Raw genomic sequence first — 22,820 nt, forward strand, 5'->3', positions numbered from 1 at the left:
GTATTAAAGAAGTTTTAATGGGGATGAATTCAGAACAAGGCCACAACTGATCAGATTGCACAAATTCGACAATAAAATTACTACAAGCAGATGCATTTTATCTGTTTGACAGAATTAATCAGGAAACATAGACCTACAACAAATTATAACCTGACAAGTATAAATTAGTACAACAGCTAAACTTCCTGGAGAAGGCTAATGTGCATTTGTGTAAGGCATGCAATTTTGGATATTACCTGAGTTGGAAATGTATCAACTAGCTAGAAGGGAAGTTCAGTTCTTCCCTCCAGTTAAAAAAGGTTAAGAATTGTCTTCTGCGATAAAATTATATTTAAGTAGCAGCAATCATCAATTAAGGCTTCGTGAACTGGAACAAAAAAAAACCCTTGTTTATTAAAACATTGCAGCTTTCTTTTTTACTTTCAGGAATATATTTCTTTTTAGGCTGAATATTCCCAAGGTACTTACACTAATGCCTTCAAGGATCAAAACTTTATCAAATTTTGTTAGATTATCACTATAGCCTTCTTTCTAGATGGAGTGAAGCAAGATTCAGTGGTTTTGGGAGCAACAGAAACAAAAACTAATTTTAATTATTTAACACCAGTTTGGATTCTATACCATCATACAAATTCAGTTAAGGAGAAAAAACAATAGTGATATTGTATTTAATTAAATGCATTAACAAAACACGAGAGCATCTGCATACTAATATTTTTACAACAGTTGTGCTTTGTGTCACTGAATACAGTTATTTGTAACAAACAAGAAGGGCATTTGTGCCGCAAAAGTAGCTTTTCTCAACACATAAGCAGTGAAATATAAAGTGTAAAATCTTGTCTGTATGCTTTTAGTTTAGCAATGAAAGCATGCATTTAATTTTTCTTTTAGATTTACACTGTTTAAAACCACATTTAATGTACAGCGGAAAAGATAATGTCTATATTTGAGCCATATTTATCAACAGTTGCCATTTCCAACCTTTTCCAAAGTGTTCCTTGACAATATATAAAATATATATTGTCACTATATATAAGAATGACATAGAACTACTTAATTTCATAGGTCATATCTAATATTAATAAAATATCTGCCAATCTGCATTTCAATATTTGGTTTGTTTATTAGATCATTAAAAATGTTAACTTGTAGCTTTCTTATAAAGAAAAATATTCCATCATGAATTCAGCTGACTAAAACACTGGTTTTCCTATTTTTCCTTCAGGTGAGGGAAATGGTATGTACCACTTAAAGTAGTAAAAGAGAAGATTTTCCTTTCTGTGGTAAGTTAACGCTAGAAGATATATTGTGGATGAAAAAAGGAGCCTTAGAACTTTTGCAGAAAGATAATCCTTTTGCAAAATGTGTTAATTTTGGCTATAAGGAGGGCACAGAGCACTCCATAGACATCAAGGATATTACAATACCTACTTAAAAAAAAAAAAAAAAAAAAAAGAATAAAATAATTGAGGTCCAGACTGTGACAATCCCCTATTTGTGCAAGGGACAGGGGTGTAAGGAGCACCCCCCTGACAGTGGATGTCAAATGCAGTGCATTGGTGGCAACCACCCCAAAAGCAGTAGGATGATCCTGCACTTCTCAGTAATGGCCAATGGAGCTGGCCAGCTACGGCAGGAAACGCATGCTGACCACTCCTGAAAGGTTGTGCAACAGTTGTATCAACTCCCAGAATAGAGAGAGAGCGCCCAAGGAATTCTAGCATATACAGAAATGGAGAAATCTGAACAGTTTGTTAAAGAGGCAGCAATTCATAGCGCAATCTTGATTTGTATTAATTAGCAGAATGCTATATTTTTATACCTTCCAAACATATTTATCAGGTACCCTCTATAAACAAGCAGGACTGCTCCTGGCGAAGAGAGCACATCACCATAAAGAGCTAAACTCGATCATTTAATTTAGTTTTTTGTTTAACAACATTGTAAGAAAAAAAGTGGATTTAGAATAGGCAAACAAATTTAATCTGAGAGATTTTTGAAAACTGTTGGCTGATCGCTGCTTCCCACTCATTTCTACAGGAGCAGAGTTAGGCTACTGCTAAGGGCTCGACTATAAAAAGAGAATTAGTGCATGGCAAGCTGAGGTGTTAATCTACAGTGCCCTGCTGGCTTGTTCCTCGCTCGCTGGCCATATGCACTCTGCTACCATATACTAAAGGCCCATATTGCACTATAATCTGCTGCTTTAAAAAGCATGGCACAGTGTAAAGAATAAAATACCTACAGAAGCTATGGTAAAGCTGATTAGGTTGCAAAGTCAAACATTCCAAAGTTAGGAAATGTCAACACTTAAATTTGCATGGGGAAACTTAATTCACTGTCCTTGAGAATATTACATGTTCACACGATCAAGTCCATCCTGTGGAATGGATGAGAGAAAGGTCCTATGGAAAATATAGTATGTACTGGGTCAAAGCATATGCACAAGCACACTGAATTAAGGTTGCTTGTGCAGTCTTAATACTGGTATTTCCTAGCTTTTGAGTGTTTGACTTTAGAACCTAACTAGCTTTCTTTCAACAGCTTTTAAAGGAAAAAAAGTAAAACCAAATTCTAACAGCACAACTTCAACTGCCTTCTACCCCCCAATCACGCAATGTAACTGATCATGAAATATTGATTACAGTCTCAAAACAGGCATTTGATCTGACATCTTCATTTAATTTTGAAGGAAGAGAGAGACTGTCAGAACCCAAACATTTTCCCATTGTGTGGCTGAGCTAATAATCTAAGGGCTTGTCTGCACTTGACATCCTACAACAGCACAGCTGCACCACTGCAATGCTTCAGTGTAGACATTTACACTGATGGGAGAATTCTTCCATCAGCCTAGTGCTGTCTATAGTGGGGGGTTGGATTAGTTTCACTATACTGCTCAGGACTGTGGATTTTTCACACCCATGAGTGACATAAGTAAGCAGGCTTGATTTTCTAGTATACACCAGGCCTAAAGAAATTCACCTTAGAAATTACAGAGTATGATCGATCACATTTTATTAGATACTTTGAGGACTTGCTCTTGGCTGCTACATAACAAACAATAACATGACAGATATTTCCTTGGAATATATTATTTATAAATTGCTGCTCCATTTTTTAAACCTGTAGCTCAAAGTTAGGAATGTGCTCATTGCTTTAGCACTTACCGAACATGGCTTCTTTACTAATAAAATTGTTTTATTTGTTATTCTCTACATTTGAGGTCTGAAATGGACAATTGCAATTCATGTATTCCTAAAGCAGTTAGTCCCTGTGGAATATTGTGCTCTACTCCTCCTTCTGCTCATTTAAACTTGTGGAGGCATTTTAGTGATTAGTGTGGATTAATTAATAAGAATTGGAATGAAGAGAAACTAATTAAACACCAGGAATGAGTTAGGCATCGTCTTCATTCATTGTAGGCTGTCTGCCTAGATCAGTGTTTCTCAAATGGTGTTCCACAGAACCCTTGTTGAAGGGTTCCGCGAAGAAGTGGAACGGCGCTGCCGAAATTAACAAAAATCGGTGCCGCCGAACAGCTGCTCACGCTGTGCGCCACCGAATCGAGCCTACACCGCGCCGCCGAAAAGAGGAAGGTTTTCTTGACTTTTCGGTGGAGGGTATGGCATGAGGGCGCAAGGGTTCCTGGGGTATGGCATGGGCACGCAAAGGTTCTGGGGGGAGGGGGAAAGAAATTGAGAAACACTGGCCTAGATGGTCCTTGTGCACACAACCTTTCTTTACACATTGGATTGGCTTGTCAACCCTGCCCTCTCTACACCCTTTGTGAAATAGTCCGGTAACATGACATTGCAAGTCTATACGTTGGCAGCCTAAATCTTTTCATGGGATGCTGAAAATTGACTAGTGGGCCTCATTTCCTTCTTATTGGTGCACATATTGGCTCTCATATTAGGTTTGTTAATTATACAAATTTAATTCAAGATTGCTACAAATTTTCCTGAATTTGATTAGTAATTTCTTTGCACCATGCTGCTTCCAGAGAGTATGAACATGAAAAACAACATACGTTGCTCCTAACACCAGAATCCTTCCAAACCAGAGGTTGATTCTTAGCCCTTAAGATTTTGAATCCAAAATGTAGAAGTATCCTCAACTACTGCCTATCTGTTCTGCTTTTTTCCCCCTCTATACGGTGTGTGCTTAAAGGGTAAGAATAAAATCTAATCAGAGTAAATCCAGTATTGCTCACCAATTCAGACTGAGTTTTTAAAAAATTCCATCCAGAAACCCAACATGCATTTCTGTTAAATTTAAATATATAAAGCATGATTCCCAAGTCCATGAAATTGAGTAGGTCATTTATCACTCCCACCCCCATTGTGTTAGATCTGCTGAGTGATTGCCTAGGTTCAATAAAGTTCTGATGCATTGTTGTTAGTTGCTGATGAGTCATTAAAATTGCATCAACTCTAAATTGTTTGTGCTGACCCTGGTCTATAATTAGTCAGTCATGCCCTCCCTGGCTCCCACCTAGAGTTCTCTCATCAATGGTTTGGATTAAAAAAACAAAACAGTTAACACTTGTGGAATATCTTGAAATGCTGAGAGTTTGCAATATGTTAGTTTGATTTATAGAAGCCAGGGTATTAGTGTTTTATTTTAAGGATGCTGAAGGAACTTCCTATGTTCTAGAAAGTGTATCAGACAATGTAACAATAAAACCTCCAAACAAACCAACACACTAGAGGGGAACAAAATATCTAAAGCTCTTCTGATCTCATCACACTGAGGTAGTCCTGTGCTTAAGGCCCTGAACTGCAGCTCAGACCTGGGTTCAAATCCCAGTTCTGCCACAGCTTTCCTGTGTGAGTGTGAGCAAGTCATTTAATCTCTCTTTGCCTCTATTCCCACTAAAACTAATTTTTCCCCACTTTTTCAGTCTTTTGCTGTTTAGCTTATTAAGCTCTTTAGAACAAGGTATGATCTGTTACTGTGGAAGGCCCTGATCTTTAGGTGGATGGAGATTGGAGCCTTTAGTGGCAACTGTAATACAAAATATGTAATTATAAATTTCACAATTGTTCTCTTGGTATCTTGCACTTTCATGCTGATTTCTGAAAAGACTTGAGAAACAGGGAAGCAGTACTGTAATTTCTCCTGCTTCTATGCACTACAGTGGCATCAGAGGGCCTGATCTCGCAAACACTGGTGAGTGGAGCACGTCAAACATCTCTTACTTTTCAAAATTACACACGTCTCAAAAATCCTTTTTGACCAGCATAGTCAAAGTCTTTGAAAAATTCAAAATGCCAATGTGAAACATGTTCTGCATTTTTCAGCCAGCAGTATGGCCAAGCATGGCTACTACTATTATCACTAATGCTAATGATAAGGCACGTTCTTTAAAGCATTTCAGTGTCTGCCAGGATCACCTCAATTTTGCTTGGGCACAGCTCTTAGTCTGCTGTTCTTCCAGTTGTTGACTTTAGCTAAGCACTGAGACTGTGTGGTGTTTATTATATTTGACATAGAAAACACAGAGCTGGGGCTCACTGCACACTGCTAGACTCTCCAGCCTGTTCGCTCATCAGCCCTTCATACAAAAAGTACTAAATAATAAGGGGTAGATGACAGGCTTGTGAGATTATTATGTAGGTAAGTGGGTTGGATGTGGGAGAACAATTGCACATGACAGCCCTCTACACTGGTATGAAAGCAAGGACCATAGCTTGTCCAGGCCATTTCTGTTTAGCATTGCAGCTTCTCTGAGATAGGAAAGGAGTGATCAGTGGTACCAAATTTCACAGATGTGCCCAGCAAGATAATTATGGATTATGTTTCCTTAGTTGTGGACAGCCACAGATCATCCATCATCATAACAATGTATCTATTGTGGCTTTTCACTAGAGCCTTGTACTTGAAGATGGCATGGAACAACTCTACCCTAGCCAGAGCACTCCCACTGCTACACCCTGGAAAGGATGCACCACAATGTACTTTACAGCAGTCAAAGTCCCACATCCTTTGTGCGCTTATGTGATGGTGGAGGTGCTAGTCAGGAGACGCCTCTGTGATCAAAAAATGTGATTGGGTATGGTCCCTTATGCCTACTTCCGACTACCAGTGAAAGTTAATGCACAGTCCAGCCATTACTAGTACTACGGTTGCAATACAAATCACAGAAGAATTAATGTACCATTTTCAAAACAGCAGTTTTGTCTAAATGCCTCAATCATAAATAAGATTTTTCAGAGGGGGCTGGAATTAGATTTGCATCATTATATTCCAGCTGCAAAACTTGATTCATCCTCACCATGACTAGCTACTGCAAAGCAAAAAAATGTCTCTCTCTAGCCTGACTCCACGGTTACAGGCTAAGGAGAATTTGTCAACAAGCATTTACATGACGTAATTACGGGTTTTGTCTGACACGTGTTGAAAATCATTTTTAAAAGCACTCCTGTTTGGAATGGATTGCACGCAGTATAATTATGAAGAGAACAGCTGGTCAAAGTTCTCCAAACATAATGCTCAGTTAATGTGTTTAGCCATTACATCAACATTGTTTTTCCCCATATGGTGGCCAAATGGATGCTATTGGGCAATGCCAATGTCTCTCCACAGTCGCCAAATCATTATAATACCCATATGAATTTATATTATACCAATGCTGTAGTCTTGGTCAAGAGCCCACTTTCATTATAAACCCATTTTTTGATGGACACTTACTACTGCTGGAAAAACATTCTTACCTCAAGGTGAAATTTTGGGATTAAAATTCCAATTATCCAATTTTGAAATACCCAAGCATATAAAATACACTGTTCAAGTGCTTTTTGTTTTACGCTTGGATAATTCAAGAACTGCTTTCTTCTAGAATTTTAAACACACTGTGGACACAGTCCTCACAGTGTACTAACTGGTTCTTTGAAGAACTAATGTTTAGTTAATTTTGCCTATACCATACATGATACTCTACTACTTTTTTTAGTAATGTACTAAGTAAGATCTATATATCTCTGCTTGTTTATTTTTATCCCCAAAAATCAATTTCTGCAAGCCCCAATACAATATTATTGCTACTTGAAAGTTTAATTTGCTCTAGAGTGATTTCCTCGATCATTTTTTCAAGAATGCACACATGAAGAAAAATTCAATCAGCCATATATAGCCACTGTCTATGCTGGCTTCCTGTAGAATGACAAAGCAAGTTCAAGATTTCAGTCCTTAGCTTCAAGTTGCTCTATGCCCTGGACTCAGAATATCTAAATGATTGCCTAAAAGTTGGGGATAAAGACACTGGTTGACAGCTCTGCTCTTTCTGCAATAAGTAGGCTTGGAATTATTTAGATTTTTATCAGTAAATGTCAGTAAACATTGATTTCACTGTATACACACATACAGAAGTAAATATACTTCCATTGATAACTGAAATTTAAAGTAAGAAAAATGCTACTTGAGAACCCCAGAGTTTGATTTAAGAATATGTACTTTATATATTTTGACATATGATGTTGACAATTTGTATTTTAAAGTTTATAAAGTTTTAACATTTTGAATATCAATGTCTGTCATTAAATAATTATTCTCTCTTTCCCCCAAATTTTAAATAAATAAAAATTGAAATATGCTTAAAAATGAACATCAGTATTATAAAAACTGAATTCCGCCATGCCTAACAATAAAAATAAAGGTTGTCTAGGCAGGGGACCAAGAGTTCTCAGGGGCCAGTCCCAGAACAAACTCCCACAGGATCTAAGCACCGTCATAGAGACACAGACACACACTTGACTTTAGTGGAAATTGTTCCGACATAAATCAGGTAGGGCTAGCAGTTAGAGAAACCTCTTTTTACTAATCAATAGATCAAATTAGATCTAGCACTATTGAGACATGTAAATAAATGTGACTTATTTGGCATGTTTCTCTTTAAAGTGCAGTTATGGTACTAAAGAGTAGTATGTGATATAAAAATAGCACCCTTTTATTCAGCATAATTGTCTTAAGGTCATAACTGCTTTGATCTACCCAGAGATACTTTTACTTCTGTTCGCTACGTACTGACTATATCTGTGGAAAAATGAGCTGATTCTGCTCTGCTTCCTACATTAAAAAATGGCTAAGGTCTGCTGGAAATGATTTTATTACTGTTGATAAACAGCTTAATTTTTAGAGCTGATGTTGAGTTTGCAGCACTAAGGCTAGCAAATCAAACTTTCACCTGGACTTTCATATGGTAGAGAGCCCGACAGTGCCATTTTTAGTTTTTCACTTTTATTACTATAGCTGCATTTTTATAGTGCAGTTCTCTGATAAGCGACTGTAAAATGACATCATGATTTTCTATGTGTCTAAATAATGGTAGATCTAATTTGATCTATTGACTAGTAAAAACAGGTTTTTCTAACTGCTAGCCCTGAAAACTCTCTCGATTTAAAAGTCAGGCTGGTTGCTTTCTGACTCATGCATCATGCACAGGTAAAGATTCTCCAGGTGCAGTTCTGCCCACTAGCACTGAAGGGCTGCAGAGTTGTAACAGAGGACATAGTTTGGTCCTGCAATAAATCACTTGATATACAAACCCGTCTCCTCTTCCCCCCAAAAATCTAGCTCACAGTCTCTTAGCTGTGTTGGCATTGCAGGGCTAACACAAGTGAAAAGCAGGGAAAAAAGTCCATAAAGCAAGCAGATGACACTCCTGACAGACACCCCCACCTCATAGACTAAAAGGTGCCATTTTACCTTTGACGTGGGCATTTTTCAAAGTGAGGAACTCAAACTGCTGAGAGTAGCATGCAGTTAAATGAATCTAATGTCTGTCAACGGCAGCTTATGATTACAGCTATGTGAAACCCAAAATCAGGTGCAATTCATCTTGCTTTAGGTTATGCCGCCAACATAAAAGTCAACCCAGGTCTGCTGAAAAGCTTCAACCATTTGGCAAAGTTGGGCTGAATTTCAGGCCATATAGGATCCCCTATAGAAACGCCTCTCTCCATTTATCTCTGCCTGCTGGTTGGGGAAGCCACGTGGCCTTCTGGGCTTTTGAGGGGAAAGTAGGAGGCTTTTTTCCAGTGCTTAATTTGTAATTTTTTACATTCATAACTGATTCAGCAAGCCCAGAGGTGCCAGGGCTATGAACTGCAAGGTTCAGCCCTGGTACAAATTAAGCACTGCTTTTTTCCCCTTCCAAAGATGTATTTGGGCACAGACCACATACGCCTGCTTCTTTCAGATCCTCAGCAAAACCTCTGCTTTGGGGAAGAGAGCATATAGACAAGCAGGCTGCCAGCTGAGACCCGCCTTTATGAGGTGTGAACGCTGCCTATGGATTGGGTAATTATCTCACTCTGAGAGGTCCCAAGAAAACAATGTGGTAATATAAACTGCCAATGAACAGAGAAATGCTCACTGTGGCATCTTGATCTCTAACAAGTTAATAGCTTACCCCAGAGACAGCAATGTCCAGTGGGACCTTCTGGATTTTGCTGCTGAAGTGGTAAGAACATTGCTCATCTAAAAGAGATTACAGAGGAGTAATCCGTTTTCCCTGTTCATCCCCACATTGAAAAGGCAGGAACTATCCACACTCTGAAGTTGTTATAAGTAAGAGGGATAAAGGCCATTAAACTGCATCCCATCTTCCCGCTAAAGATAAGAAACAAGGTGGGTTTTTCAAAGCAAGAACTCTACCCCAAATTTTCTTTCAATGGTCCCTTAGACCAGTGTTTTTCAACCTTTTTGATAGCAGGGACCAGCTTCCTATACTGTGTCAGGGAGATCTCAGGACCAGTGCTGGTCCATGGACCGACCGTTAAGAAACACTGCCTTAGACGATGGCATCCTGTCCCTCACTGAGTCTAGGCATAAAAAATTGTTTTACTCACGGGTGCTTTTGATGAACCTTTGCTTTGAATTGTTAGGTTTGCCCATGTGTAGCTCTGGGGAAATATAATGATGGAATTTGAAAGCTCTATGACAGATTGCAATCAACTCGGGGCCTTTCTAACTTAGAAGACATTAGTGAAAAAAAGAATATGAACTTTAGAAGATCAGGAAAGACACTGAGTCATACAGCAATTTCCAAGCATTTGTGCATGGATATATCTTGTCTTCATACCAGAGTAGGTGATGCAATGTACTTCCCAACATATGTCCATGTGTGTGATATGTACAAGCAGAAAGCATACCCCCAACCTTAAATGAAACAATGACTGAAGATTTAAAAGTTTCACTTCCATAAAAACTAATGATAGCTTTATTGTAATGATGTGATTAGATATTCTTCAGTAACTCTGCCAATTTGAGTATGAGCAAATAAACAATAGTTGAACTTCAATAAAAGCTATCATGCTGGGGTGTGAAAGGTTTTCTCTTAACATGATTAGCAATCTGCTTGCTTGTGAGACAATCAATGAGAAAAGCCCATTGATTTCAGGAGGTGATTGCAGCACTTGAAACTTTCTTCTTTTTAACAGATGAAAAACCATATTGTACCTCTAAAATGACCTGACAATTCCAGCCCTCTTTCTTGGCTAAATCTCATGAAAAAGAGAAAAAAATGGAGGATATTCACAAAATTGAAGAAAAAATCGTGGAGAAAATTTTGCAATTGCACCTTTCCTACGGTGGAAAAACATTCCTTGGCCACATGAATCATTAGTGTGACAATGTTTCCCTTTAACCGTTTTTCTGGGCTTCATAAAATAAAGCCTGAAATTCTCACCTACAGAACATCTGCTTTTAGGATGGTGGAGAGATAGCTGCTTTCATATCCGTACAATAAATCTATAGTGGTGACTGAGTAGGCGGGATTCACATGGAGAACTTAGGTGTCTAAGTCCAAAATTTAGATCCTTAAAAACCCCACTTGGCCATAGCCTACAGAGGTGGCAGTGTGCTGGCTTCCACAAATCCCTTTTTAAAGGGCCTAATTCTCCCCATGCATTGTACAGAGAGCCTGGGCACCTGACTTGGGTCTGTGAATTGCATAAGACGACATGGCTCCTAAACATTAGGCTGAGAGCTGCAACACCTAGTCACAAGTCCCCACTGTGAATCCCACCTACTACTTTCAGTGAATTAAAGCCAGCTCTCCAGTAAAGCATAGTGGCAGCAGTGCTGCCTAAGTGTAATGCAGACCATCAGTATGGAAACCTCATACAGAAAGTCACAAAACAGCATGAAATGAAGTGCACCACTGTTGGAGCATGAACACTTGCATCCCCAAGATTAAGGCAGAAATCATTAGGGAGGAATCTTCTCTCTCCCAGAAAGGGGGATCAGTGGAACCGCTCACCTCCTGAGTGTTAGGAGTTAGTCCTATGCCAAAGGTTAATCCCCTCAATCTGTGTATATGGAAGGTGCCAAGAAGAAAGTTTGGTACATACTAATGAGGGAACGTCCAAGATGTAACTCCCTGCTGTACATATTCAACAAGGAGCTTCAGCGGTACTATCATTAGGAGAAAACTGGTTACAAGGACATAGATTTTTAGACACTTCAAATAGCCCAGATGTTCTTAGATTCGTTTAAAAAATAAGGTAAAAAAGCTCCAAGGGAAAAAACCCTCAATGTTTTGTAACATAGGCTGGGGAAAAACAGTCTATTAAAAGCAAAAAGGTAGAGAAGTAGTAGTTATATGTAAATAGCCAATCAATGACTGCTGCCCTATTCTCCTAATTTAAAAATTCCAAATCCTGCAACTTTTACTTCTTTGGGGCAGTAAAGACCTTTGTATTTGAATAAATCTTACTTATGTTGGATGGATGATTTACTTTTCAACATAAATGAATTACGTGGCACAGGCTTTGGTGCCAATTCATCAGCATTCCACAGATTTGTCAGTACAAAACGACCACTGAGATGTAAGGCAACTCAGAATAACTCTGGTACCAGGGGAGGCACTTTGCTAGGAGCAAAGCCAACTCGCTGTATCCCCCCAAGGGGCCCCAAGGGAGCATGCTGGGAGTGTTTGTAGACCCTTTTACCCTAGAATCCAGGGTGCATCACTGTTGGAAATAAAAGTGTTGTCTGTCTGAAAGATAGAATGATAAAACAGTAATTTGTCAGAATGATTGACCAATGACATACGGCAAGTCTGCTATCTACCTTGCTTGATGTGTAAAGAATGCTATATTCTCTGGAAGATTTTTCTTTGAAAAGTTTTGGCCCTTTACTTCTCTTTCCCTCGCTTACCCCAATAATCAAAAACTTTTGAGCAATAAAGAAGATTTTCATTATTTAAAAGTGGCCAACCATCTGAGAGTATTTGATTTATTTAATATTATGGATTATTTGTACAAATAGCATCAACATACATGTGTCCTGGAGCATTCTGTTCAGTAGGAACATTCCTGAGGTCACAGGAGATGTTGCTCCAGCAATATGCTGAAAAGCTATCATACTAGTATATCTCTTGCGTAATAAACTCTCACCCTTCTCTCTCTTTTTTGATACTTTGAGAGTTTAAATTGTTTCCTTTTGAATTCAAGATGACATTGAAATACTCACAACAAAGGAAAAATTAAAATGATATTCCACATCTGCAGCACATTTGAGTTTTCAACAAACTAATGCCACTTGATATCTACTCTTCTAGATCACATCTTTCTTCTGCAACAATCCCATGCTACAAGCAAGTTAGTGTAATGGCTACATATCAACCTCTAGTCGAACTTGTGTTCATTTATGTAAAAAAGATATGCTGGATTATGTGTCAAGTGACAAAGTATTTAGCTCAAACCTAAAAAGGTTGTCAGCAGTCAGCGTGTGATATCATTGTAAATGTGAATTTGTTACAAAAGACATTGACTTGGCATAACCACAGCCATTTTGTGCACTCAGCCACCATTAACTGGAAGGAAGTACACCACATAATTAGGAATAATTTAAGCTTTATTTATAGCATACAAAATAGCTGCAGTTTTGCTGATAAGGATGTAAAGTAAAATTGGAAAAACCATAAGAATGGGCGGAAGTGTGAACAGCTGACCTTGGATCTGGGTGTTCCTGATTGTAACCTTTTTTGTTGATATTATGACTAGGAGCTGCTTGCTGAAGTTAGGAAAACGTTAGTTTGCAAGAGGTTACTATAAGATATTTGTTTTGTTTTGAGCAATCTATAGAAAAGATTAGTCAGAGTTTAAGTTGGAGAATCTCGGAAAGGTTTTCTGTGAGATAGGAGGCTAACATCAAAATTCCCAGCAGCTTGGAGGAAGGCTGGCCACCAGAAATCTGCCACTGACCACTCAACACCATCTCAGATTTTGTGTAATTATATATAGGTTCTCTAGGCTATTGCTATTTTTGAATGTGTGCTTTACACATAATAAATAAGGATTTTTAAGTGAAAGCATTCTCCTGTGTACCAATCATTTATCAGACAGAAGAACTGTGTTCCCATCAATTTATTTCCTGAAACCGTTTAGGAAGGGAACCATTAAATTACCATAGTTTTGGGTTCAGAAAACTCTGGGTAGCAGATTATCATTCATTTTTGCTAAACTGACTGCTTCTCAGCTACAAATAAAATGTGCCATTCAAAATATTTCAGCACATAACTGTATGTAAGTGCAATAAGGTACTTTCATCACAGTAAACTCATTCCAGGTAATGGTCTGAGGATGGCAGTGATTAGATTAATCTGTCATAGAACATTAGCACCCTGATAAAAATAAGTTGATAACTATACAGGGTGATGCTGAAGCTTGAAGGGAATTATTGCTACTACACACCATTTAGTAGATTAATTAGCAAGGCTTCATTTGTTTTTCCATTTTAAATAGTAAAAGCAAGCTAAAACGTATGAAATAAAAAATTAAGTTACTGACTAAAAATAAAACGTAGTCTTCTTGGAGATGTGTAGCTGAGCAGGAAGAACTGGGAAATTGATATTTTTTAAAGGAAAAGATACTACAGTTTTATTCTTTCCTTGTCTCTTTCTGATCTTGGTAATCAGCAAACTGACCATAATGTGACAATGCACACTGACAAGGATGTCATATTTGAGGGCTGTACCTTAAGCAGATTATACGGGAAGGTCAGTTTCTGTGAAACTGGCATACAGTTACATTGTACATTCCCTGAGCAGGGACCATGTCACACTACACAGAACCTAGCATAGTGGTGCACATTCACATCCTGATTGAATCCTTTGGAAACTACCACAGTTTAAATGATAGTGATGGGATTTAAATGAATCAATAAGCATTCTTGATTTGTCAGAACCAATAGCCATGTCCACTCTTATTTGACAAATCCTATCAAAGATAAGAAATTTCACCAGACACTCAATCCCTTTCGTTTTCATTCAGAATGATTAATTAGATGAAAACATAAGAGCCCTTTCAATCTCAGTCATAACTACCATATCCTGAAATAAACTCTAAAGACCTAGCAATTTACAGGTAGCACCCTAAAATTACTGTTTGTGAAATGTAGTTAATATCCTCTCACCCTACACTCTGTTTGGGGGCTGCCCTCAAAACTCCAAACGGGACTTCAGAGGGCAGTTACTAATCAAAGCAGAGAGATCTGTATAATCATGATATGGATATTAGAAGTATATACATATACCTCCAGTATGGCTGATAAGGACACTCTTCCAGAGAATAAAGATTGCAGGGTTAGTGAAAAATTACTGCAGGGTTAGTGAAAAATTAGATACAATTACTATAAAAATAGAACACGCGTGTGCCCATACACACATTGCACCACCCCTCAGTTGAAGTGCAGGAAACAGCATAACGAAGAAAAAAAAAGTGTACATCATTCCTGTGCTGAGATTACTTGTGAATTGTTTTCTAAAGCAATTAATTAAATATGCACTACAGTAAAGGCTATGCATGCTTCTGCAGATCCAATGTAGTACATCACATTAGATACAACAAACTCTATTACAATTAGAGCCCAATAGTAGAGTTTTCCTTCAAGTACAAAGAAAAATAACTTCACTGACCATCTATATGCAAACAAACATGCAATTATAAATAATCGGGCACAGACTACAATAGCCAGCAAAGAGTCTAAGAACTTTCCATTTGCCTCTTGGCTGCACTGGGGGGAGAGGGGAGGGACGGACATTCTAGCCTTCACGTACGGTTTTAAGTAAAGTAGGCATTCAAAAAGTTAAAACATGCTCCCTGGAGAAAGAACGCTTTTTTTATTTTAGTACTGTAACTAAAACCAGTTCATCATCTTAGATTAAATTCCAAATAATTAGCTCAAAGGAAACCTTAAGCATTTTGCATGGTTTCACATAGTCAGTCACTATGTCTGCTGTCAATTTACAATGAAGATCTAAAATGATGCCCACGGGGTGGCTGATATCGCAGTGGAATTCTGAAGTGTAGGCCTGCTCTGCAGCATATCTTTCTTGTTTTCTAAATACTTCTGGCATTGACACAGTTTGCTTAGGGTTACAAAGGAGAGCAAAGAAAACAAAAAAGCCAGTGGCTGAAGCTAGTAGGATTTGCCATGGCATACATTTGGAATCTATGAAAGGCATGTGGCAGCTCTCCATACAACCCGCAGAGATTTTTTTAAAAACTTAAACAAGTGAATTTTCTCCACCCACCAGCTTCCAACAGAATTGTTGCTTTGTGTTAACAGAACATATATTTTTTATTTTTCCTAAATATCTCTCACATAAGAGCCCTCCCACAGTAGAGTGAGCAAGAGGCATCAATTACATTGTTTTCATACTCTTGTTATTTTAAATTGCGAGATAGAGACATCTACTGGAAAAAACAGAATTTCTTACAGAAATAGTTTGATTAACTTGTATTAAATAAATGAATGCTTACTTGCTTTCTCTATGTATCAATGGCATTTTTCAGCTTGTACTATAATAGCCAGATTGCAAACCTTGCCAGCACCAAAACAAGTTACAGGATAGTCAATCAGTAGCTTTTAAGATGGACAAGCACAAGAAAGAAACTATCAAATTGTTTAAAAATAATGTGTGTATTATTTCTGGAAGTATTTCCCACATATCATTCATTTTTTCCTCAAAATAAGCCATCCTTATGTAAAGTTAATGCACAATGTTAAGAAAAATACCTGAAGGTATTCTGAGTAAAATGGAGATGAGGCTTCCTCTTTTTTTTTTTTAAACACCTCAGACTTCATAGCATAAGAGTTCTCAGCAGGAATTTGAATGCAATGAGAGCGATGCCTACAGTAACTGGTTCATGAAGGTCATTCCAAGCGTGATAGGCAACATGGAAGTAAAGTGGTAGAACATGTACTTCAGGGAACATTCTTGCTATAGCCCCAGGGAAGACTGGATGACCTATTTATTAGGTTTTTTCCTTCACTAAGGTCTACAACTCCGGAAAAGTTTTATTGCATAAATGATGCTTTCCTCATCATCTAACAGCCATTACAAGCTAATCAAAGTGTGTTATTTTTAGGAAACAGGTACTTCAATTGCTAGCATACAATGCCTACTTAGGTCATGGCCTTGTAAACACTTAAGTGCTTTTTTTCATCTAACTAGTCCCATAAACATCAATGACAGTAAAGTTGTGATTGTGGAGTGTTTGCAGGATTGCTCGCATAGTGCCTAATCCAACAAAGCACTTACTTTTGACTTAGATGCATTGACTTCAGTGGGACTACTCACATGCTTAACATGAAGATTTTGCTCATATACTTTCCTAGATTGGGGCCTTCATGTTTTGAAGCCTGGAATACAATACTTTTAACTCCTAGTAAATACAATATTTTCTCCATCTAGCAGAAAATGGGCAGCATTTTATGTTTCTAAGGAGTCATAAGAGTTTTGTATTACTCCACTAGCAGTTACTCATTATGTTGTAAATATTTACATTTAACTACTCTCTTTAAAAGTTTGCACAGTAGATTTAAAGTCTACTTTAATCAGGTGAGCAAAGTTTAGCATTTTTGCACCCAATTACTCCTAATTCATGAATGTGCAATTTAAATTAAATTTAAAAGATTGCTATTGTACTCCAAAGATCGTAAATGAATTGCATTTAAAGGACTGAATCTCAGATTTTTTGTGATGTCACATTAAAGTTCAAACTCTAAGATGTTTTCTGCACAAAAGTGGACCTAAGGGGGAAAAAAACACTAGTTCAGAATAAAGTAAATTTGTACGCTGCCCAAGTGCAGGAGAGAGACGCATACAATGCTAGATAGCTGTATATTATTTTCAGGGTAACTGAAAATGGACATGCCTTGAATTTCCATGCACATTTCAGATATACATTGGTGTGTCGGTGGTTTGTTGGTATTTCCAGTGTTTAAAAACTTTCATATAAAGTAAGTATTATGACCTTTCTGTTGTAAAGATTCTTCATCATTATGGATTAAAAGTTATTCATTCCAGAAAAGTCCAGCACATACTGTAGTTCTATAAAAAACAACTTTAACGTTTTTTGTTTTTTTTTTTAGATACTCAGACATGTTAATTGCCACTGTGCACACCAACAAAACTACAGACTGTACACTTTTTCAAGAGCGTAATTTAGCTGATTCCCCAGACATCAGACAGTTTCCTGATCTAATCACAGATCAACAACGTTTGTTACATTAACTGCACTTTGCATTTACATTTTTATTATGGATAGATGGGAGAAGGAAATAAGGAAGCAGAACTGAAAGTGGGAATTTCTCAATCCCTAATTGCATTCAGTCCATAAAACACACTGTGAGAATAACAACATCAGGTTTCATAAAACTAAGATAAGTCCCCTTCACTGGTTATTGCATTCCTACAGCAAATGGGCTATTTCCTCTTGAAATCCTGAAATGTTCTTCCTTCATAAAACATTTATGTTGCTATGACTCTTTTTGTATATTTGCTTTTGCTTTCATTTTGTGAAACACTACCACCAAGATCAAAGCTACTATTAAAGCTTCTGCCATCACTGTTTTTTTCTGTTCCCCTTTGATTTCTAACAAGAACACTTTTCCACTACAAGCTGCTACTTTACCAGGCTTGTTTTAATAATGGCTATTTAAATGCACTATTGTGAAACACTATTTTGTATCACATGGATTACAAAATTAAATATTATTGTAATCCATTTCACAACTCTTGTCATTCCTGCATATGATGCAACCACAACACATTAAAAATGAAAGCAGTCAAACTTCAAGTGCTGAGCTGTTGTTGAACACAGAACCTCTGGATTTGGGGTTGCCAATTTGGCTGGAGGTATTCCTGGAAGTTTCATCACATGACATAATCTTTAATTCAAGATTAATCTTTAATTTCTGGAGACTCCAGGGTAATCCTGGAGGGTTGGCAACCCTACCTGGATCATTAAAGGAAAGCTATTGTAGGGATGAGAGAAAGAAGGTCACTGGTATGGGATATGAGAGCAATTCTCATGGAATTAACAGGAATGGTTGGGGGACAGTAGCAGAAGAGAAAAGATTGGAGCATTGGAGGGCTGGGGGAGGGGAGAGCAGCAACGGGGATGGAGGCACAACTTGTGCAGAGCATGAATCTGAGACTGAACCATGCAGTATATAAAATAAATAAGATGACCATTGTGAGTTCTGATGTCACCAGAAACTCTCAATGGAATCAGTTTTCTGTATATGTAGGAGTCTAAGATCTGCCATGCTGGCCCAGCTCATTAGTTCTTTTAATGTGGCAGTGATCAACACCTGATGAAGGGTGAGGGATAAGCCAAATTATTCTTCCTGATCCCTTTACCCACTGCTGTATCAAATACTATCGGTCATTCCTTAGCTTTCATAGCTACAAATATTATGATATATTATCGGTATTACCATGGTACCTAGCAGCCTTAGTCATGGACCAGGACCCCATTGATTGTTGGCTGGCTCACTTCATGGCCACTCTCTTTAGAGTCAGCCATGATATTTTACTGAATGACATTTTGTGGCCGTGGAATCCAATGACTGCCCTACAAATTTAATATAATATACAAATTTCATATAATATGATCTGGATTATCCAGAGGTCTCAAAGATGCTGAACACCTTTGGATAACTAACTGGGAGCTCAGCAAACTGAACAGATAGTCAGCATGCCTTGAAATCTGCCTCAGGACCCCCTCTCCTGATCACACTTCAAAGCCTGCTGGCCAGCTCCCCAGATAATTGACAGCCTCCATTCGTCTTCCAGCCAACAGAGGAGCTCTGCTCATGCTGAGCTTATGAGCAACTAGGAGCAGAGTTTGAGTCCTTAGCATCCTGCCAGTACAGAGTTCTTCTTCACTGAGGTGACTGGAGTTTACAGCCTGCAGCCTTGCTTCCCATAGAGCTACGGTCTATTCCCCCGCTTCTTCCCCTTTTCCCCCAGTTGAACTCCCAAGAGCCAAAGCAGCTGTCTTTTTATTATGGGACTTTTTGTTTCTGGATACAAATTAACTTGCTTTGCTTAGGGCGAGACTGTGGCTAGCCCTGCCTGGATGCACAGGGGCCAGACACAGGTGTAGTCCTTGCACTCCCAGAACTAAATAACCTGGGTATTCTAGAGACAACAGTAGCGCTAGAAATCCCAAACAAGGCAATATCTCCACCTCTCAGCCACATCAGCTAATGATGGTGGCTAATCAGCTGGTTTATGTAGTGGGAAACGTGATACAGCCTGTGTCGAAGCTACAGAATACGCTATCAATATGTACATTTGTCCCAGTGGCATTGTGCCTGTCTCAAGCACAACACACCTCTGAGACCTGCTGCTGGTGCACAGATCCTCCTGATCCCTTTGCCACCTCCCCCCAACACACAAAGGCCGCAGTAGTCTGAAGCCATCATTTAGCCTTTAATATTTGAATGCCGAGCCACAATTAGTTTTGCTCTGCAGAGTTTTGGAATGTATTTGGGTGTTTAATTCCATGTCTGCTGCTGAACAGTCCGGGTATGTGCATGGCGTAATGCACCTATTGGACACATCCTAATGTGACACTGTTTTTCATGCCAGTTAGTGAAAAATACCAAGCAGATGTAGGGCCACACCCTGCTGTCTTTGATAAGACAAAACTCCCACTGAAGGAAATGGAAATTGTGTGCCTCTCTAGGGACAAGGTAATGGCAACACGATGTTCTAAATCCCAGCACAGAAAGTGAATACTTACATTTTCTGAAACATGGCAGCCCTATGGCCCAGCACAAAGACATAGGAAGTAGCTTTCTAAAGGACCAGCCACAAAAGTCTCAAGTACCAGTTCTGCTTCACATCCTAGTTACTGAGATCCACATCAATAGTTATACTAGGCTGCTGCATTCAGGTATCTAATTAATTTGATATGAAGACCGTCTAAGAAAAAACAGCAAACTGCACTAAACCAAACTCACCCCTTTTTTAAGGAGTTCAGATTTGAGGGTGGTCTAAAACAGTCAATAATTAGATACCGATATGGTAGACACCTTAAAAATCCCTCGGAGACAAAAATGGAGTTTTTCAGTAAGCAAGATTATGTGCTATCTGTAGTCTTTAAAATTGAATCAAGGTCAACAATGACAAAAAATGTCAAATATTCAGTATAATACCATCTCTAAGGCATCAATTCTGGAGAAATACAAATGAGATGTTTAAAAACGCATTAAAATGATTCTGTAGCCTGTTTTCACCTTTATTAGATATGTATTTCAGGACATTTAGTTATCAATTACCAACGGCAGTAAAGTAAGTCAAAGTGTCATCTTAGGCCAAAAATGTAAATGTTCTACTGTTATTCTACATCACCTTCTTAAAAATTAAGGGCCTGATATATGCAAGAAATATATATTGCATTCACTAGTGAGATGCCTCTCTCTGCTGAAGGAGCACAAACCATTGCTAAGGCTGTTGTAAACTACAAAGTAAACAGGCAAAGAGTATTCTGAAGGACTGTCAAGAAACACTTAATAGTATTTATATTTTTAGTTTTTGCTCTTGGAAGTTTTAAAATACTTATTCCTTATAGATTTTATCCTTCTCCCTTCCCCCCCCCCCTTTTTTTTTAAGAGGGGGTTTGTTCTGTATTTTGAATTGAATTGAAGTTACCTGGCTGTTGTGTCTAACAGCTAAATTCTATATATACTGGGGCAAATGCTGCCCCATGTGATCAACCTAAAGAAATGAGTTTGGGGGAAGGGGCGTCGATTCCTCCCCATCAGGCCACTGAGTGCTTGCTATTATCCATTCCAGCATGTTTTTAAATATTCTTCTACACAGAACCACAAAGAGCAAAGCACCACAGCCTGGGGCACATTTTGCATCCTATGGACCATTGCGTAGAGGGAGGGGACGTGTTTTTTGCCATAGTGCCGTACCTGGCTTGTCAAGATGCCTTTGTCTGGTAGCTACATAATTAAGTATATCAGCACAGCTTTGGGAATAGAGTTTGTTAATTGCTGTTGCAAAATGAGCAGAGGGAACAAAAATGTTGCAAGCTCTACAACAAAGGCTGGGTATTTTGTTAAAGTGTACATTTCTCAACACCGGTGATTTAAAAATTCCCCAGATTTTTAAAATCTAGGAAACTCTTTATAACATAACTATTTTGAAGGTAGTAAATGTAAACTTTTAGATCTACCCCCTTTCTTTTCTCTTCTCCCTTCCCTGTAATAATATTTATTTAAATATTGAAAATATTGAATTCAGTAGGAAAAACCCCTAAGATTTCCTCTATGGCAAGATTTTATATTTGAGGCAACATTTTTCAAAAGGAAGCTCTTGACCAAATGTCTCAACAACCGATACTAAATTTAATTTAAAATACCTAGTTGCCTAAGAAAAAAATATTCTAGATGTAAAGCCTATCTCCATAATTTATCTTAGGGTGCACATGAGGCAATCTCTTCAGTGGCCGCAATGCAGTCTTAAAACCGTAAGGGACAATACCTGAAAACAAACAGGAAGTTACAACAAATGGAACAATGAATACAAAAGGGCTAAGACAGCTCAGATCAAATTGGCACAGTGTCCTAGGACAAATAGACAGTTCTACAGAAAGAATCTAAATAATAGAGGAGAACTGGGAATAAAACGTTTTAAAAAGAGCAATACCAGAGAGAGAGAGGTGTATTTGTTTTGATGACTAAAAGATTAGAGAGAAACATGAATTCAGATATTCAAAATTGAATACTAATAAACTTGCTCGTATTCCTGTAATTAATTTCTTCCCATAGAATAGGGAATCAAAGCACTTATATAGGGTACAGTAGATTCTAAAAATATTTCTATGACTTAACCACAAAATTCTGTATGCACATAAATGTTTGGATTTAAGTCTTCCCACCCTGAAGACAAGCACAGTATGCGATCTTCCAGTTTCTCAAAACCTTCTGCTGCTCTCCCATGATAAGCAGCCAGTCCCTGTTCTGACTCCCCCACCAGCTGCCAATCCTTCCTGCAACCTCTTCCCAGTTAAAATCCTGGCTCCAATGTACCACATTCCAGACAACATTCCAGATTATCCTTATGATCACAACAGCCCCAGCCTGAAATCCCTCTTGACGGTAAAACCTGTATGTTCATCCCTATTTCCCCTGAGAAAATTCCAATCCTCTCCTTCTACCCTGTACATAACTAGTTTTCAAGCATTAGCCACCCGGAAATTAGCCTCAGTAACATTCTAAATTAAACTGTCATGGAAACTTTATATGTTCCCTTGTTTAAATGTAAATGTGGATACAAACTGTGTATTGTTTGTCCAGTCATACCCACTTCTTACTAGACAAACAGTGTACTTTCTGAACATATTCTTCGTTTAAATTGTGCACTCTTTAGAAGTGCCATTAGGCTATTGTGTAAGTCTACATTTAGGCAATGTTAAAAAGCTGGATTTCTGATCTATTCCCATGATACTGGCCTCCATTAGAGACATTACATGACATTTCACACAATGCCTTCTAATTCTGTC

General features: G+C 38.2%; 1 protein-coding gene and 1 long non-coding RNA gene across 5 annotated transcripts in view; one reads left to right on the forward strand and one right to left on the reverse strand.

Annotated features, from left to right (window-relative positions):
* Nucleotides 1–7,558, forward strand: part of LOC137146313 (uncharacterized) — a 39,940-nt gene extending 32,382 nt beyond the window's left edge. For 2 of the 3 annotated variants that reach the window (XR_010917906.1, XR_010917907.1), the window contains exon 7: nt 1,226–7,558. This is a non-coding gene — a long non-coding RNA (uncharacterized lncRNA). The remainder of the gene's footprint in view (nt 1–1,225) is intronic. The other variant, XR_010917908.1, reaches the window with a different exon arrangement.
* The window catches only part of MBP (myelin basic protein), a 130,526-nt gene that overhangs the window by 32,463 nt on the left and 75,243 nt on the right, over nt 1–22,820 (reverse strand). The window lies entirely within an intron of this gene.

The sequence above is a fragment of the Emydura macquarii genome, unplaced genomic scaffold (assembly GCF_026122565.2).
Source record: "Emydura macquarii macquarii isolate MOO-44397 ecotype Brisbane River unplaced genomic scaffold, CSIRO-AGI_Emac_v2 contig_431, whole genome shotgun sequence".
Taxonomy (NCBI): Eukaryota; Metazoa; Chordata; order Testudines; family Chelidae; genus Emydura; species Emydura macquarii.